Source organism: Protopterus annectens, chromosome 3.part0 (assembly GCF_019279795.1).
Source record: "Protopterus annectens isolate FY-2018-M chromosome 3.part0, PAN1.0, whole genome shotgun sequence".
Lineage (NCBI taxonomy): Eukaryota > Metazoa > Chordata > Ceratodontiformes > Protopteridae > Protopterus > Protopterus annectens.
This window is the reverse complement of record NC_056731.1, coordinates 765,208,960-765,229,584: the sequence shown is the minus strand read 5'-3', so window position 1 is coordinate 765,229,584 and position 20,625 is coordinate 765,208,960. Positions and strand designations below refer to the sequence as shown.

Below are 20,625 nucleotides of genomic sequence, written 5' to 3'. Positions count from 1 at the left end.
TCTATATTTTATATGCTCTATTAATTATTTATTTTTTAATGGCAACTTCAGTTCTAGATTCTATTAAAAACTCTTATCAGTACTGGTCTTCCATTTAAGACCCCCCCCCCCACATTTATTTCTCTTTGCCTGTACTCTGATATCAATCCCTGGTAGGGAAGGCAATCTCTAACCCACAGTCCAAATAAATTCTTGGCATCTTCCCATTCTGTCATCTTTCCCTATCTATCTATCTATCTATCTATCTATCTATCTATCTATCTATCTATCTATTTATTTATTTATTTATTTATTTATTGCATTTGTTTACCAGGAAGGTCCACTGGGCCAAAAAAGCTCCACAGAGATTTATATGCAATAAATACAATTTGATAAAAAAAAACTCAAATAGCAATTATAACAATTTAAACAGTGTACAGGGTCTAGTGGTGCAGTGGTAGCATTGTCACCTCACAGCAGGAGGTTCTCCCATTCGATTCTTAGCTGGAGCGCCTTCTGTGTGGAGTCTGCATGTCCTCCTCGCGGTCAAGTGGCATTCGAAAGACATGCGTAAATGGGCATGCCTTAGTTGAAGGTTGGGTGTTGAGCTGGCACCTCGGCACCATAAAAATCTACTGCCAATCATTAACGGACCAGAGTTTCACTGTGGCGACCCCTAACCAGGAAATGACAAAAAGAAGAACAACAGAGTCTTTGACAAAGAAAGATAAAAAAAGGCAATGCACCTGAATAAATCTGACTACTGACAATATAACAGAAATTATTGATACAGAAAGAGGTAATGCAGCTGAATGTAACAAAAGCAATTGCTAATACATATACAGAAGGGTCCAGAAGTGGATTATCTATCAAGAGTAAAGGTGAAGGATGGAAGAAAGAAAGATGGGAGTAGAAGAAGGGAAGAGGCAGAGTCAGGTTTGGAAGGAGGGGAGATACAAAGTCAGGTTATGGGTTGAGATAAATTAGTACATGAGCATTGACAGTGGGAAAAGAGATGTTGTTTCAAAGCATTTTTAAAGATAGATGTGTTGCTAGTAGATCTAAGTTTGGGTGGGAGAGAGTTCCATAGTTTAGCAGTAAAGAATGAGTGGAGCATTTGTCCAGCGGAGAGGTTGGGTTTCTCTACCTGCAGGAGGATTTGATTTTCAGAGCAGAGAGGCCTATTTGGTTGATATAGTGTAAATAGATTAGAAAGGGCAGGACAGCTGGATGGGTTAAATATTAGTTTATGTGCAGTAGTTAGTTGAATATATGTAAGATAATGAGGAAGTTCTAGCCAATTTTCTGATTGGAGAGGCACAGTGGTGAGATAAGTGTCTTCCATTGGCAACAACTTTTGCAATTTTGTTATAGCATGAGTGTAGTTTGGATTTAAGGCTGGCCTGTAAATTGGTAAAGAGAGGAGTACCATAAAGAAGAGAGGGAAGCATGAAGGAGGAGGCTAGGGCTAGTTTGGAGGAGTAGTTAAGGAATGTTTTGTGGCGGTATAGCATCCCCAGTTTCTGGTGTGCTTTTTTAATGTTGTTGGGAATATGCATGTTCATAGGTTCATATGTTCATAGGTTGATACTAGGCTATCTGCCCCAGGGCATTTATAAGCCTAGCCAGTGTGTGTTTGGCTTTCGCCACCCTTTTAGATTAGTTGACTGTGCCTCTGTATAGTAGGTGACAGAAGGTAGCCCTTTTAAGGTTAGTTTACTGTACCTCTGTCAAGCAGGGACACAGAAGAGATCCCAGGGGTCAACTTACGATCTCCCATCCACTCGTCAAGATTTCTCTTGAAGAGGGTCAGTGAGGGGCTCTGCCTAACATGGATTGGGATTTTGTTCCAGAGTGAGGGGAGCCTCTGGGATATGAATCTGTCCCTCCAGCATGCCCTATTTATTTCTGTGCTGAGGTTCAAGTTCCTGGAGCATGTAGCTCTAAGGGATTTGGATTTCCTGAGGTGAAGCATGTCCATTAATTCTGGGTTGGACATGGCTTTATACGTCAGACACAGATTGCCTCTGAGTAGGCGGTATGCAACTGAGTAGAGCTGGAGTTTCTTTAGCCAAACTGCATAGGGCTCTGTTTGAGCCCCTTGATCCTCTTGGTGAGGTAGTTTTGGTGTCTTTCCAGTTGCTGCAGGTGTCGGGTAAGATACATCCCAAATGGGGAATTGTATTCAATTATGGGCCTAATAAGTGATGAGTAGAGGGGCACAATGACCTCTCTTGACCTAAATGTGAATCCTTTCATGATAAGGTGGGCTATATAGAAGGTCTTTTTAACCACTTTGGCAACGTGATTGTCAAAGGAGAGATTGCTATCTACTTGGGTCCCCAAGTCTCTAATTACTTCTTCCGTACTTAATGGATTACCACCTATGTGGTAATTTGTGGGCACTTTGTTTTTCCCAAAGGGAATGACTATGCACTTTTTGGCATTTAGCTTTAGGCCATGGCTCTGGCACCAGTTATCCATCTCTGTGAGACCCTTTTGGAGGATGCTTGTGTCAGCCGGAGAGTTGATTATGCCACCCAGTTTGCAGTCATCTGCGAACTTGGTCAGCCATAGTCCACCCGTGTTAGCCTGTACCTCAGAGAAATATATACCGAACAAGAGAGGTCCCAGGACTGAGCCTTGTGGGACGCCACTTGTAACTGATTTAGAGTCTGACATGGCACCTGCTATTCTGACCATGTGGGTTCTATCCCTGAGCCAGTTTGCAACCCATCTTGTGACATAGGGGTTGATATTTAAGCTGGTGAGCTTATTTATGATGCCCGAGTGGGGTATTGTGTCGAAGGCTTTTGCGAGGTCCAGGTAGGCTGTGTGGACTACCTTCCCTTCATCTATGGCTTTGGTAACTGTTTCAAAGAAGTCGACCAGGTTCAAGAGGCAAGATCTGCCCTTGACAAAGCCGAATTGGGTAGGATCCAGTGTCTGGAGGTTCCCAATGTCTTTGTTTATGATTTCCATGATGATACACTCCATAGCTTTGCAGACCAGGCTAGTCAGGCTTATAGGGCGATAGTTTCCGGGGGCTGTTGTGGCACCACCTTTGTGGAGTGGGACCACTGTTGCTATACACCATTCCTTGGGTACATATCCTTGTAGTAAGGCTGAGATTGAACAGTGACTTTATATGAGGGTTTAGTTCTTCTTGGAGCTCATGTAAGATGCATCCCAGGACACTGTCTGGTCCCATTGATGCTGTGTTTTTTGCTTTGGAGAGGGCAGCTCTCACCTGTGCATGTGTGATCTCAGGAAGGCTACACTCTTTTGGGATAGACATTTGCTCTTTTGGGGGGAAGGGGGGGGGGGGAAGTTTGCACTGAACCTTTCTGCCAGGATGTTGGCAATGTCTGTGGGTTCAGTGTATTTTTTGTCATTTTGCACTAAGTCAGAGCATATCTGGGAGTTGCCTCCCAAGTTTCTGGCATAACTAAAGAAGGCCTTGTGATTATCTTTAGTGTCTTGTGCAATTTTTCTTTCAAAGCTGGCCTTAGATGATTTTATGAGGGATCGTAGTTTCTTGCTAGTACTGATCAGAGACGCCTTCCCTTTTTGGGATTTTGCTCTATCATGTAGTAGCTTTCTCCTTCTTGTGTATAGCTTATTTATGGCCGGGGTCCACCAGACAGGTCTCCTGCCTTTGGAGGAGTGAGTCTTGGTTTTATTTGGGATAGCATGCTCCATGCATTCCTGTAGATGTCCATAGAATGCTTTTGTAAAGGATTCTGCATTTTGGGCCATATTTTCCACTGGCCCGGGGGCTTTGAAGGATTCCACCTCGGTTTTGAGAAGTGTGAAGTTTGCTTTTGAGAAGTTCTTCACCGTGGTTTCCTTGGCTAGGGGTGGGGATGGAATATGGATGTCCAGTGAGATTAGTTTATGGTCTGATCTTACCAATGAGGGATATACCTCTGGTTTGGAACATAGAGACCCCATGTTGGTGATGACCAGATCCAATATGTTTTCCCCTCTTGTGGGAGTGGTGACCAGTTGTTCCATAGCATTTGAGTTTATAAATTCTAGGAACCATTGGGCGAGGGTGTTTGGGCTTGAGTAGTTTTCCCAATCAATGTTTGGGTAGTTGAAGTCACCCAATATAATGGTGTTTGGAGAGACCTTCATATTCTCCAGTGTTCTCAGGAAAGCCAAGTAAGGTTTCTGTGTTTGGGAGGGTGGTCTGTAGCAGGCTACAAACTGAAAGGCAGTTTTGCCCACTGTTAGTTGCACATGGATGGTCTCCGATGCTTCATGCAGTGCCACTAACCTGGAGGTGTGGGTATTTTTGATAAATATGGATACTCCCCCTCCTTTTGTGGTTCAGTCCGAGTTTTTGGGGCCGGAAAGTATGGTATGAAGTATAACCTGTTAGTGCTGGGGTGCTCTCGGGAGCCTTGAACCAGATTTCTGTTACTGCACAGACATCAATATTCTCCATACTGAGGAGAGTCTCGAGTGCGTGCATCTTGAGGTTTAGACTTCTGGCATTGAGCAGCATTACCCTTAGTTTTTTTTTCTTTGTGTTGTCTATGGAGGTGGGTTTGTCTTTTTAGCCTTGCCTAAAAAAAGGCACTATGGGGGAGGCAAGAGCCTTTGCCAGTATTCAAAACCCCAGGGGTGAAAGGTGCAAGCTGTCCCTAGCGAAGCAACGTGGCTTGTCGAGCATGTCATCCCAGGCTGACAGACACTGGATCCCCTTTGAATGACACCAATACTTTAGCCAATTGTTAAAATTGATAATTTTGTCTTTATACTGTGGCATCATTCTTGGTGAGGGTAAGATACTACTCAAGGTCAGGGTCATACCGGCCTGGGCTACATGATCAGAGAGTTCCTCTATGTCTTTTTTCATGTAGTCCAGGGAGGTACGTCTCAGGTCATTCACACCAGCATGGACAATGATGGAGTCATATTTGTACTTGCTTTGGAGTGGCCTGAGTGCTTATGTTATGTGGCGGATCCTGGCACCCAACAGGCAGCTTACAGTGACCTTCTCCTTGTTCAGCCTGGTGAGTGGGACATCAGTGTGTCTGACAATAGAGTCACCTATTACAAGTGTATTAGGTGTGTTGTTTAGCCTTAAGGGCTGTGACTGTGTGGTACACTGACATTGTGAGCTATGTGCTATGTGGGTATTGTTTTGTGGTAGGGGTTGCTTGGATGTCTGCTTTGGAGGTCTCTGCTGCTTAGGCAGATTTTTATTTAGAGCCTCCGAGTATGTTTTTGTGTGTTTATGTGTTTGGTTTGCTGATGCGATAGGTCTATGTGAGAATGGATTTGTGGTGTGTGTGGTGACCTTCTCCTCCTGACAGGCTGTGCCAGTACTGGGTTGAGAGAACTTAGCCTCCAGTTTGGCTATATAGTTGCATCTCTCACATATATTTGAGCTTGTTGGGAGGAGGAGAGGGTGGTCTGTATACATAAGGCAGTTGTAACATTGTCTCAAGATTCCCAGATTCACCAGCTGGACTGGAGAGTAAACCCGAAACTGACCTTTGGACATACCTGAATAATATAGGGAACTACTTACTGACTGATCAGAAAGAATCAATAGGGAGCAAGTGCTTAAAAGGAGTATAAGAGGATGTAGTGCTTAAGTTTATTAGTGTTTACCTATGAGAGTACTTATACGAGCAAGTGCAGGGCTTTAGAATGAAAATAGAGTACTTATTTTGAGATTTAGAGCAATTCTAAGGGAAAAAGTGAAGAGCAGACTTTGTGGAGCCGGGAATAGTTTAAACCTGTTTAAGCGGCACTGCCTGATGCTGCTCTGTGCGCAAGACCGCACAAAAAAAGAGTTGCAGGGTTTTAAGAGAGAGAGTTCAAGGAGTTTGGAATTGACCCAAAATGGCCAATAAAACTACAGCTTCTAGGCAGTAACCACTCCTACAGGGACAGGCAGGCTGCTCAGTGTTAACCACTGCCACTGGTGAACACAGAGACTTCCCTTTAGCCCAAGCAAGCACTGGCCCCCAAGAAACTTACAAACAGTTCAAAACAGCAAATCTGTAACTGAACTTTCTTAAATTTCAGAAAGTGGGAAAAAAGAAAGATTTTTTTTTTTTTTTTAGTTTAAAGGTAGCAGAGATACACAAGTAGCAAAATAGTCAGAACAGTGCAATAAATGACCCCACACTTGAGTGCTAGGCCAGAGTCGGGTAAAATGCAATTTTAAGAAAACTAATTTTAAATTAAGTGCAACACAAGAAATGCAGTAAACAGGCTCTAGATGTGTTCTAAATACTGTTTCTAATGCAGATATCAACTTTAGCAAGCCGGAAAATGCTGAAAAGTAGGCGGCAAAGCAGTAATTTTAAACAAAAAATCAGAAGAAAATACTTAAAATCTCAAAAGTGGCTCCTTTCTTCTCTCAGCGTTTTCTCCCCTTGGGAGGTGCTTCAGCAACAACTGTCAAGCCTGGAAAGATGCCAAAACCATGAGGCAGCAGGGTTTTAAGAGAGAGATCAAGGAGTTTGGAATTGACCCAAAATGGCCAATAAAACTACAGCTTCTAGGCAGTAACCACTCCTACAGGGACAGGCAGGCTGCTCAGTGTTAACCACTGCCACTGGTGAACACAGTGACTTCCCTTTAGCCCAAGCAAGCACTGGTCTCCAAGAAACTTACAAACAGTTCAGAACAGCAAATCTGTAACTGAACTTTCTTAAATTTCAGAAAGTGGGGAAAAAGCAAGATTTTTTTTTTTTTTTTTTTTTTTTAGTTTAAAGGTAGCAGAGATACACAAGTAGCAAAATAGTCAGAACAGTGCAATACATGACCCCACACTTGAGTGCTAGGCCAGAGTCAGGTAAAATGCAATTTTAAGAAAACTGATTTTAAATTAAGTCAACACAGGAAATGCAGTAAACAGGCTCTAGATGTGTTCTAAATACTGTTTCTAATACAGATATCAACTTTAGCAAGCCGGAAAACCCCGAAAAGTAGGCGGCAAAGCAGTAATTTTAAACAAAAAATCAGAAGAAAATACTTAAAATCTCAAAAGTGTCTCCTTTCTTCTCTCACCGTTTTCTCCCCTTGGTAGGTACTTCAGCAACAACTATCAAGCCTGGAAAGACGCCAGAAGCACGAGGCAGCAGGGTTTTAAGAGAGAGAGATCAAGGAGTTTGGAATTGATCGAAAATGGCCAATAAAACTACAGCTTCTAGGCAGTAACCACTCCTACAGGGACATGCAGGCTGCTCAGTGTTAACCACTGCCACTGGTGAACACAGAGACTTCCCTTTAGCCCAAGCAGGTACTGGCCTCCAAGAAACTTACAAATAGTTCAGAACAGCAAATCTGTAACTGAACTTTCTTAAATTTCAGAAAGTGGGGAAAAAAGCAAGATTTTTTTGTTGTTTTTTTTTGTTTTAGTTTAAAGGTAGCAGAGATACACAAGTAGCAAAATAGTCAGAACAGTACAATAAATGACCCCACACTTGAGTGCTAGGCCAGAGTCAGGTAAAGTGCAATTTTAAGAAAACTGATTTTAAATTAAGTGCAGCACAAGAAATGCAGTAAACAGGCTCTAGATGTGTTCTAAGTACTATTTCTAATACAGATATCAACTTTAGCAAGCCGGAAAAATGCTGAAAAGTAGGCGGCAAAGCAGTAATTTTAAACAAAAAAATCAGAAGAAAATACTTCAAATCTTAAAAGTGGCTCCTTTCTTCTCTCAGCGTTTTCTCCCCTTGGTAGGTGCTTCAGCAACAACTATCAAGCCTGGAAAGACGTCGAACATTAGGTGTTCATCTATGGTGACATCTAGAAGTTTAGTATGAGTGGCAACCTTGTTAGAAATGTTGTCTTGGGAGAGAATAGAGAAAGTGTCTTTGTTTATGGTGATGGTCTTCTTAGGGGTGAATAACAGTAGCTTAGTTTTTTTGGGGTTTAATGCTAGATGGTTGTTGGCGATCCATAATTCAGTGGAGCTGAGAGCTGCCTGGGTAAGTTTCTGAAGATCATGTGGGTAGTTGGCAGAGCAGATGACAGTAGAGTTTCTTTACTATGGCTGTGGGAATACGTGCTAGAGAGAAGTTGTGTGCGTTGGCAGAGGAGGTAATAGTAGAAGGAGGGTCAGGTGGGTAAGGCTGTCTTTGAGGGAAGTTGGTAGTGAGATTAGCTATGACATCAATAAAGTAGGTGTTGAGAAGTGAGGCTATTTCAGTGGGGTTTTTATCTGGGTCTGGACAGAGGTTAGGTTATTTGCTCCCAGTACCTTGGTTCCTTTGCCAGTTTTCTCCAATAAATTCCATCCCCCCTCCTGCCTATTGTCTGTATCCCTAATTGCAGTCATCCCTACCGACAGAATCTCCTTTCTCCATTCCCATGTTGGTTTAGTTTTTAGAATACTTTCTGCTACTTTATGGATATAATATTCTGCATGATTATTGTTATTCTCCTTAAAGACCTGCATCCAAAATCCCTGTTTCTCCTTGTTTCTTGAGCTTCCCTCATGTTTCATCATAATCCCTTTCCACTTTGAATTATAGATGTTCTTCATCTCACATTGCTGCAGTCCTTACATATGGGGTAGTCCGCTGTCCTCGGTCGGCCCGAATACCAAAGTATTAGGCTGACGTCGGTCAAGGCGCTTAAAACTGACATCAGGACGTCAGGGTACAAAAGCGCATGACCGACGTCATATCCTCAGTCTTTTTTGCCGCATGGTCCGATGCAGAAGCAGCGTTGCAAGTGCCGTTCGGCGTTCTGAAATTTTTCGAGTTCGGAGTTTCAGACCGAATCCAAGTTGGCTAAGTACCCCGTTGGGGATTATTTTGGTTTTTTCTTGCCTCAGTGTAGTACCGGATGTCAGAAAAAGTGAATAATTGTATTTCTTGTGGGAAACAGATACCGCATAGGGATTATCATTCTTTGTGCATTCCTTGTTTGGGGCCTGAGCACGACGTAGTTGGGTGTCGCTTTTGTGCTAGGTTCAATAAGCGCACTATTAAGCGGAGGTTAGATTGTGCTAGGCTGGTCTTCGGTAAGCGGTGCAATTATAATATGCCGTCGGATTCTCCGACGCCCGCTTCCATGAAGAAGCGCAAAGACAAAACAGTTAAGCCCAGGCAAGATGAGTCGTCCGTTCCGGACGCCGGTTCTTTAGAGGCTTCTGTGGAACCGGTGGGTCCAACGGAGACTACTTTAGAGTCTCAGGGGGAGACTTTAATTTTGCAGGATGTGGCCTCTCTTGAGGCAGGGCAGGCTGAAGGGGCTTCTCAGGTTACTGTACTCCCCTCCCTTCCCAGGGTGGTTAGGCCCTCTCCTTCTGTTTCCAAGGCTTCTCCCAGGGGCAGGCCAGGTTTAGCTTCTGTTGGTGTCACTCCTAGTTCAGCAGGGTCTGTGCCTAAGAAGCACATGCTTAAAATGGCAGAAGATTTGATTACTCTGATTAGAGGTTCTTTGCCCCTCCTGATAAGAGGCCTAGGGTGGAGCCAGAGTTGGGAAGTTTTGAACAGGCTTCAGATGTTTCAGAGTCTTCGGCTGAAGACTTGCAGGAGTACTCTCCTTATTCTGATTCTGATGCAGAAGATTCCACTCCTTCTGCTTCTCCTCCAGAGGATTTTTCTTTCTCAGAGACACTTCACTCTATGAGGGAGCATTTTAAGTGGGAAGGTCAAGACTTCTCTGATTCTCGGAAAAGGCTTAGGGAATTTTTGCTTTTACCTCAACATAGGCCCTTAGCTATACCACCTGTTCTGGATGTTGTGCAGGATGTGTTTTCAGAGGCTTCGCTTAATCCTGATTCTCTGCCTCCTGCCTGTTAAACCAGATAGGTATTACAGGGTGCCTGAGGCTCATAAATATCTTTATAAGAGTCCTAGGGCGGACCCAGAAACTATTAGTCAGGGACCCAAGGGTGTCAAGGCCTCTGTTGTAAAAATCCGGTTCCTCTAGATAAAGAGGCCAGAGCTTTGGATAGATGGGGAAAGAAGGTCTATACTTCTTCTACCTTAGCAATGAGGGCTTTGAATTGCCAGTTTCATTTGTTGAAATATCAAAACTTTCTTCTTTCTCAATTGAAATCTAAGGTGGATGCTCTGGCAGAAGGCATTGAGTGTAAAGAATTACAAGATTTGGTGCATGTCTCTGAGCAGGTTGGTAAGCATTCTTTGCAATGTGGTTTTGATGCTGTGCAGGCCTCGTCTAGGGTGGCTGCCACTGGTTCAGTTCTTCGCAGGCACGCCTGGCTGAAGGATCAGAATTTTTCTGACCATGTTAAAACAAGGATTTTGGATGCTCCTTTGCAGTCTGAAGTGTTGTTTGGTCCACCTGTGGAATCAGTCTTGAAGAAAATGGAGGACAAGGCTAAGTCTATGCAGACTGTTAAGGATTTTTTGCAAGTTCAGCCTCCAAAGTTTAGTAGGAATTGGCCTGCTAAGGGGTGGACGTATCCTTCTTATGATTCTCAGTCTAGGGGTAGATCTAGACGTGGTAGGGGCAGAGCTCAGAGTTCCTTCAGACCTAGAACAGGGAGTTCACCTGCACAATCTTCGAGTGAGGGTAGGGGCCAGTCCTTTCGTAAACAGGCCCAATGACCTACTTTTTCAGCTGCCAGATCCCTCTTGCCTGGCAGCACCTTTGGGGGAAAGGTTGGCACTTTTCAAGGAAAATTGGATTTTAATTACCCAAGACAAATGGGTACTGGATATCATACACCGAAGTTACAAGTTTTATTTCCATACCTTGCCTCCTTTCAAAGGCATGCCAGACGTTCCTCCTCAGCAAAGACTAGAGGCTCACAACCAAATTTCTCTTCTACTTCAAATAGGAGCTATACAACCGGTCCTTCTGCCAGAAGTGGGCCTAGGATTTTATTCTCGCCTGTTTTTAGTACCAAAGAAAGGGGACACGTGGAGACCAATTTTGGACTTATCTATCCTCAACACATATCTGGACATTCCCAAGTTCAAAATGTTGACGTTACAACAGCTTTTGCCTCTGCTGAGCAAAGATCACTGGATGGTGACTCTGGATCTCAAGGAGGCTTACCTTCATGTTCCTATCAGACCCAGTTGCAGGAAGTATCTGCGTTTTCGGGCTGGGACTTTTCATTATCAGTTCTCTGCATTGCCCTTTGGCTTATCTACTGCGCCCAGAGTGTTCACGAAGGTTCTGGCTCAAGTGGTAGCTTTCTTCAGGCTAAGAGGAATACAAATCTATCCTTATTTGGACGATTGCCTGATTCTGGCTCAAGGAAAGGACGAACTTCTTCATCATTTACAGTATGTGATGGCAGTGTTAAGATGCCTAGGGTATTCTGTGAACGAAATAAAGTCCAGTCTAGTACCCTCTCAGGACATGTGCTTTCTGGGTGTGAGACTGAATACAGCATCCCAGATGGCCTTTTTAACCCCGGACAAACAAAAGAATCTTTCTCTTTATTTCCATCAATTGTCTCGTCAGTCCAGGCTGACTGCAAGGACAGTCCTTCAAGCCTTGGGGTTCATGGCATCTTGTATTCTGGTACTTCCCAAAGCCAAACTGCATATGAGGAAGCTACAATGGTATCTCAAAAATGTATGGACGCAACACTGCCAAGATATGGACACTGTCATTCAGATAATACCTTGCATTCAAAAGGAATTTTTGTGGTGGGCTCAGGAATGTCACCTAAACAAGGGACTCTCTGTGACCCGACCAGAGGCGAGTCAGATTCTAACGACAGATGCCTCAGACAAAGCTTGGGGAGCTCATCTAAATGGAAAATGGATACAAGACACGTGGCCGGCCAGACTTCAACATTTACATATCAACTTGAAGGAGATGTTAGCAGTCCAATTTGCATTGATAGCTTTCAAGGATTTACTTCTTCCAGGGCAGGTGTTGATTCAAACAGACAACACAACTGTCATGTGGTACATCAACAAGCAAGGGGGGACACATTCATATCCTCTATGCAGACAAGCAATGATTTTGTGGGAGACTGCTCTCAGTTTGCAGCTAAATCTTCAGGCAAGGTTTCTGCCAGGAGCACAGAACTCCTCAGCAGATGTGTTGAGCAGACAAATTATGGATCCCCACGAGTGGAAATTGGATCCTCATGTATTTCAAAAATTGACAGTGTTATGGGGAACTCCAGACATAGATCTGTTCGCTTCTCCACTAAATTACCTGCTGCCAAAGTTTTGCACGAAAAGGTTTCATCCCACAACTTGGAAAGTGGATGCTCTCTCATTCAATTGGAGGAATCTTCACATGTATGCCTTTCCACCACTGCCTCTCCTCCCAAAGGTATTCCTGAAGGTCAGACAGGACAAGCCAACCATGATTTTAATAGCTCCGGATTGGCCTCAACAGCACTGGTACCCATTACTGAGAAGTCTGGTACGGGAGCCTCCATGGCCTTTGCCTTCGATTCCACACCTGCTGTCTCAGGAGAACAGTCATTTACTCAATGTCAAACTTCACTCTCTACATCTAACAGCCTGGCATATTCTGTTTTAAACCCTGGAGGGTCTCAGCTTCCACAACAAGTTTTGAATGTTATTTTGGAGGCCAGACGGCCTAGTACAAGGAAAGTTTACGCAGATAAATGGAGGAGATTTTTAATTTGGAGTACAGCAAAGGACTTTGATGTTTCTAAACCTAACTTGAGTGTTGCTCTTCAATACCTTACTGAGTTATTGGACAAAGGTTTGTCCTTCTCCTCTATAAAGGTTCATGCTGCAGCAATTTCTGCTCACTATGACTGTGACCCACCATTGTTTTCTCATCCTTTGTTTAAGCAATTCCTTAGAGGGGCAAAGAATATAAGACCCCCACGTAGAGCTCCTACTCCTGCTTGGGATCTCAATTTTGTGTTGGAGAAACTCACTCTACAACCTTTTGAGCCTGCAGCGACTGCCGAGTTGAAATATTTATCATGGAAGACTGCTTTTTTGTTGGCCTTTACATCTGCGAGAAGGGTTTCTGAATTACAGGCCCTTATGGCGGTTGAGCCTTTCTTAATTTTCCACAAGGATAGGGTGTCTTTGCGTACTAACCCTTCCTTTATGCCTAAAGTGGTTTCTAGTGTGGCTTTAAACCAAACTATTCATTTGCCTACTTTTTATGCAAACCCCCAAAATAAAGGGGAGAAGATTTTGCACACTTTGGATATACACAGACAGTTGCGATATTATTTGAGCAGAACTAAAGGGTTCAGGCAGTCTCAGCAGTTGTTTGTTTCATTTGCTTTGTGTTCTCAGGGCAAACCTGTTTCAAAACAAACTATTTCTAAGTGGATTGGTTTTTGTATTGCTTTCTGTTATTCCCATCATGGTAAGGAGATTCCAACTGGGATTAGGCCTCATTCCACTAGGGCTACTGCCACTTCTACAGCTTTTTTAAGTGAGGTGGCTACTAAGGATATTTTGGAGGCAGCTACTTGGAGTTCAGTGCATACTTTCTCTAAGCATTACCACCTTCCACTGTACTCTAAATCTAGGGCTGGATTTGCCACTGCAATTTTACAGGACATTTTGGCAGCTCCTAATGCTGTATAGTTTTGCCATCCTCCCTTACCTCTGCTTTGGGATTCTACCCATATGTAAGGACTGCAGCAATGTGAGATGAAGAACATAGTACAGTTTTGTACCTACCATAAATGTAGATGTTCGAAGATCCACATTGCTGCAGTCCAATTTACCCTCCCTCCTTCCCCTCTGTAGTTAGAGGTGGTTGTGTGGTTTGGGTTGTAAATATTGTAAATATGGTTAGTGCAGGGGTGGTTGGTTGTTTTTTGCTATTTTTGGGCTTTGCCCTTTCTTTTTAGGGCCTTCTGACATCTGGGGCAAGAAAAGACTGAGGATATGACGTCGGTCATGCGCTTTTGTACCCTGACGTCCTGATGTCAGTTTTAAGCGCCTTGACCGACGTCAGCCTAATACTTTAGTATTCGGGCCGACCGAGGACAGCGGACTACCCCATATGTAAGGACTGCAGCAATGTGGATCTTCGAACATCTACATTTATGGTAGGTACAAAACTGTACTTTTTCTGCTTGTACAATGTACAGGAGTCTTAACTGTGTAGCTCTGAAATACCTCTTCAAATTGGGTAATCTTAAGCTGCCCTGTTCTAATGTAAGAATCAGTTTATCCCACTTGATTCTTGCCGTCTTCCCCTCCCAGATAAAGTCCTTCAGCTCTTTATTAATTGTACCCACAACTTCTCCTTTGGTTGATAAAAGTATGCCTGACCTGTGTATAAGACTAAAGGGTCTAAAAAATGTTAACTTCTTCTATCTTACTATCCATATCCATAAAACAAAGCTTCCATTTTCTCAGATTTTGTATTATCTTAATAAACCAAAAACAAAGACAGAAGGAACCCAGACATGTAATACCGTTTTTATTAAATTAGTTAAGTGTTTTCATCAGTAGTACAGTGTGACTTCATCAGAACAACTAAACCTCCTGAAAAAACTGTTTTGTACATAAGCAATACCACACAACCAACTCAATTACATTCAATTAAGTCAATTAATTTAAAATACTTTTTTTAACAGGAACACTGTGAAAATACCAACCACAATAAAATGACATAAAAACATGAACTGTTCACTTTGTGTTATTAAAACACATATTTTTGCAAAATATAAATGACTTTTGTAAACAAAACATGTTATTTCAGAAGCTGAAAAATATATACACGAAGGTGCATCCTATAAGAAAAAATCTGCCTTAAGTTTTAAAATACTACTTATGGAAACTGTCTCATTGATGCTTGTGGATACCATGTCATTACATTTCAATTGCCATTTTAGTACATTATATTCAAGAAAAAGGTCTTATGGCCCACCTCTAGGTCCCAAATCAACCTGATCGATCACAATAAACTTGAAATTATGATGGGCTCCTTCTGTCTTTGTTTTTGGATTATTAATTTTGTTTCGTGTAGTGTTTTTTACTTTTTGTATTATCTTTTGTTTAGTCTCTTTCCATATATCCTTAGCTGCCACACTAGAATAATTTTTAATCCATACTCCTAAATATTTCATTTTATCAAGCCCTATAAATATGGATATTCCTGAACCAGTTCATGTGTGGGTACATAATTTACTACTATTGCTTTTGTTTTAGCTTCATTAATTTTGTATCCTGAAAAGATTTGAAACTGTCTCAAAATGTTCCACAACACTGTAATGTCTTTTTCTAGATTTGTCAGGTACAAAATAATATCATCTACAAATAAGGCCTACTTTTCTTGACTACCATACCAATTATATCCTTGAATTTCTGAGTCCCTTATTTTCTTTGCCAGTGGTTCTAAATATAATGCAAATAATAAAGGGGAAATAGGACACCCCTGCCTAGTTCCTCTGCTCAAGCTGAAATGATCAGAGAGGACCCCACCCACTTTAATTTTCACTTCAGATCCCTCATATATTCTCATAATCAACCTTATAATTTTTTCAGAAAATGCAAATGCTTCCATTGCCCTGCTCATAAAGTTCCAGCTTAATCTGTTAAATGTTTTATCTGCATCAATACCCACCAACAGCAATGGTATTTTCTTACATTCTGCCAGTGTTCTGGTTAGTTAGTGTCTTTCGGCTTTTCCCGGTTAGGCATCGCCACAGCGGAACTCCGGTCTGCTAATGATTGGCAATAGAGTTTTACGTGCTAGCTTGCCGGGCCTAACACACAACCTTCAACGAAGGAACGCCTGTTCACATATGTCGCCACACAGAAGACGCTCTAACTGAGAATCGAACGGGCAACGTCTAACTGTGAGGCGACAACGCTACCGCAGCACCACCACCGCAGTCTGCCAGTGTTCTCGTAATGTTGTCAAATGTTTGCCTCCCCTCCATAAAACCACATTGATCCATATCTATCGGTTTTGGCATTACTTTAGCCATTCTTTTAGCCATTATAGACATGAACACTTTATAATCATGGTTTAGTGTTGAAATGGGCCTGTATGAAGCTGGATCTGATGGATTCTTACCCTCTTTAGGTATTACAGCTACCACTGGTTTCTTCCAGGACGGTGGTACTTCTCCTCCTGTTAAGATACTTTTAAACAAAACCTTCAAATATCTTTATCATTTTTTTTCATCCTAGCTTCCAAACTTCCACAGGAATACCATCTATTCCTGGGGACTTTCCTGTAGATCGGTTATAAATTACAATTTATATCTCATCTCCTTCTATCCTAACTATTAGTAATTGAGCCTCATCTATCTCTACCCTTGACATATGTAATTCTTCCATAAACATTTCCATTTGTATCTTTTCTTGATTTTCATATTTATCTGCTTTCCAAAATATTTCTAATACCTGTACAGGATCTCTTATTACCTTCTTTGTTATAGGCTCCCTAGGTTTGGCGAGAGCTCTTTCCACTTTCTGTTGCCTGAATCATGTTGTAGGGCTGTGACATACTGCATGGAGTGTAATGAACAAATATAATGCAAATGTAAAGTGTTACACTAAATGACTAATCATGTTAACACAATGCACATATTTCTAGAACTTTATCCCTCAACACTGCACACCAGGTGTCCATTTTTGCCCACACTGTGCATTCTAATCATTTTGGAATGGTGGAGTATAGCAGATGAATGAACAATATCAGAGTCTTAGATAAACACACACACACACACACACACACACACACACACACACACACACACACACACACACAGTGGACCAGTGCATTGTCCTTAATTTTCCTTGAACTGCCCTCAGAAAGTGTGTTTTGCTGTCTTTCTTTGGTTCTGCTAGGTAATTGATTCTGAATTAAAGATTCATAGTCTTAAATGAAACTAAAAGTGTTAAAATAAGTGCCAGTTGCTCACCATGTTAATGTGTCTCAAAAACATTGGTTTTGATAACATCTGAATGCTAGAGCTCAGGTCAAATACTTAGGGCAATATTAATAGCATTTGCACAGTCCTCAAAGTTTTATTAGTTTGTACTTCTGGTTGCTGTTTAGGCATCTGGCATGTCTCTGGGAAATTGTATATTTCTTTCATATTAAATGCTTTATGTCTAAATATTTGCTTATATTCATTTGTTCAGCTCAAAAAAATAATAATAATGTGTTGTCTGTTCTGACTTATAATAGCTGCTTAATATAATAAATAGTGCCAGGATACTAGGGACATGTTTATGTACTTTCACTGAGATAGATAGCACTCTTCTTTTGTACAGCAAAGCCATTTGATATGCAGATTGAGGAGCAGTATTCAACAATAGGCTAGGCTCTGCAGCAACTCTTGCTTTGAAAAACATCCGACAGTCTTTACTTGTGTTATCCAGAGCTAGTGATTTATGGTATTAGCAAAACTTCATTGTTAGTGACTTGAGGCAGTGCATGTACTACATGTGTATTTATTAGAAACACTTGGAGAGCTTAAAGAAAGCAGACAGCTGTTTAACTTATTGGGATACAGCTGCATTTAAAAGTAATGGACTGCTCATGAAATTTTCAACATTTGCTTCTTGTGTTATGACAGATAATAATATTTGATGTAGATTATATTTTCCTTCTTAGTAATACTTTTGTTTATTAGTGTATTTCTAGTCTGCCCAGTCTCATAAGTTTTAATAATTTTTCACAGATTGTGTGTGTGTGTGTGTAAAAGCAGTCCGAGTTATGGTTTATAGGCTATTTACTTCATTGTTAAAATCCCAAATATGTACACTTTAATGAATGTTGCTATATTTATCTGAATGAAGCAAAACTGGCTTCAACAAGCACATAGAACTAGACTTTCAAAACACATAGTTGTATAATGAAATGAATAGAGTTGCAGCCATATGCACTGTGAAAAATAAGGATGTAATGAAAGCTGCTTCTGTTATGAAACCTTGCATCACAGATACTCAGATAGCAAATGCTCGATCCACAAACCTCAAAATCTGACTGTAACATCACACTTAAGGGAACAGCTTAAAATTGATAAAAGAGATATGAAAGGAGAAATTATGGAAGTGAGCAGGAAGATAAATGGACAGAGGAAGAATTGTAGTTAGTGGTGGGGTGTGAGAGTGGAGGAAGAGTAAGACTTTGGGAATGTTGTGCTGTATGAGGAGGAGTGATAAGGTAGAAAATATTGGGAAACAAAGTGGCTGTAAGAGTTGAAGAAAAGTAATCTGAGTAAAACTAGTCAGGTGAGCAGGAATAATAGTGCTATCTTTGGCACAGGTGCTGTTTAAGCAAAGATTTGAAACTACCTGTGTGAGGATTTCATTCCAAAGTTTTGACACATAATGGGAGTAGAGAAACAATCACCAGCAGTGCTGAATGTCTTACTTACACATAGCAGGAAGGACTGTATTGATAGAGCAAAGGTCTCTAGTGTGTGAATAGTACAGTAGAATATTTTGTAATGCTGGACATTTGTCTGGAGAGTGCAATAGGTTGTGGGCAATGATTAGTTGTGCGTATGTTAACTGGCTTGGTAGTTCAGAGCAGTTTAATTATTTTAATGCAAGGCAGTGGTGTGCTTTATAAGGTTAGCTGGTTGCAAATTTAGCTATTTTGTGGTAGCAAGAGGCTAATTTAGTTTTCTACGTAGTGTTATTTGTAAGAATGGGGAAACATATAATAGCTATATAGTTGAGTTCCTTCTCAGGTGTTTTTGTTTTGGTGTGTGTAGAATTTAGCCTGAAAGTATGTCACCAGATGTTAAGTAACATCTTAACCTCTATAAATAAATGCATAAAGACCACTTCTGTATAGTCACTGTCTTATGGATACATCTACTTATATAACTGTTAGAATGAGAAAGTTTAGAGCTCTGTGCGCAAAATTAAATTTGCATATTGAAACTTGGGAAAAGTAATGCAGTTCAAGCTTGTACTCTGATATAAAAGACATGGAGGTTAAAATTTTTTATATATCTGCATCCAGATGAAGAAAGTAATGTGTTTTATTGGGTATGGAATTGCAATTTATATGGAAAATACAAGAAATATAGCAATAACTGCCAGTTTAAGTTATCACTGTTGCTTTATTGTTGCCTAATTTAAATTGTATTTATTATCTTAGTCTGTGATTTTTGTCAGTGTTTGAAACCAATAAAAATAGTTTTTTTGTAGTTGTTCCCTGAGGTGTTCCACTGTTTGTGAAATTGTTGGCTACAGGGACCCTCTTACACCCTTCTAGCAGATATCTTTCTGACCCAGGATTGAGTTAGTAGTTGCCAGATGATCTTCTTGTACTTTTCAGGAAGTTCTATTGCAGCAGGTAAAGGCCATGGCTTCAGACACTGGGAGTATTCATTACCTGGCAGGAGTTGCCTCTGTGTATTCTGGGCCATTTAACTGACTGAGAAATTTTAGACTTTGCCAGGTGCTGGGCAGTCTTCCTCAGGAGAGGTCTTGGGATCCCAGTCTCCCAACAGTGAAGGCTACAAAATCAAAGTCCAAGTTAAAGTAAACTTTATTGTCGATGAGATATACACAGCAGTGCAGGCTGAACGAAATTACGTTGCTTTGGTCCCTGTGCAAGACGTGGCAATGAACACATAGTTTGAGTGACACTAAGACTAATGCACATACAATAATAAGTAAAATATTAACAACACAATAAATGACCACAGTTGGACAGGAAGAAATTAGACAATATTATACTAGTAAGTATTGCAAATATTATGACTTCACATTGTGATTGTTTATATACTGCTCTTCATCAGTTGTAGTATGATATATTCTGAAGTTCATATTGCAAGTATACGGAGTGTTGACTCACTCCTGACTGTTGCACATTCAGGAAGTAATTGCATAAGAATCAGGCTAACTGTACCAGTTATTGAAGCAATTTGCCAGAGTGATACTTCACAGCAAGTGGTATATTGATCTGATTATTCACTGTCATGCCTGGCATTCAAGTTCAGCAGCCTTATAGATAGAAGGAAGAAGTTCCTGTTTAGTCTAGATGTTTTGCCATGTAAGATGAAATACTGCCTACTCGAAGAAAGGTGGAAGTATATGCCATGGGCAGGGTGAGTGGGATCATTGATTATCTTCTTAGACCTTCCTACACACTGAGTCTTGTGCAAATAGGAACCAATGACCTTTTCCACTGTCCTTACTACCCTCAGGAGAGCCTGGTGGTCAGATGCCTTGCAGTTACCCTTCCAAACTGTGATGTTATTTGAGAGGATGCTCTCGATGGTCATGCTGTACAAGGCTTTGAGGATGGACTGAGACAGGGTTGCCTTCCTCAGTTTCCGTAGGAAGTGCAGACTTTGTTGTGCCTTCTTCACTGTGTGGCTAATGTGAATCAACCAGGGTAGGTCATCTGAGATATGCACCCCTAGGAACTTGGTGTTTTTGACCCTTTCAACTGCCACCCCCCTTAATTTTCAGAGGTTGATGTATCGCCTATGTCCTCCTGAAGTCCACTATTAATTCTTTGGCCTTGCTTACATTTAAGTCCAGGTATTTTTTGTAGCACCAGCCTATCAGATGATCTACTTCATCCCTGTAGGCTGTTTCCTAACCATTTCTGACAAGACCTATGACAGTGGCATCATCCGTGAACTTGATTTTGTTGGATTCATGCTTGGCCATGCAGTCGTGCGTCAACAAGGTGAACAGCAGAGGACTCAGGACACAGGCCTGAGGGACATGGACACCCATGCTCAATGTAATATTGATTGAACTGTTATTTCCCATGCATACATTT

The 20,625-nt window shown here is 41.4% G+C and overlaps 1 protein-coding gene across 1 annotated transcript in view; it reads left to right on the top strand.

The window, feature by feature from the left end:
- The window catches only part of RECK (reversion inducing cysteine rich protein with kazal motifs), a 1,724,192-nt gene that overhangs the window by 802,224 nt on the left and 901,343 nt on the right, over positions 1-20,625 (top strand). The gene's annotated exons all lie outside the window — the stretch shown is intronic.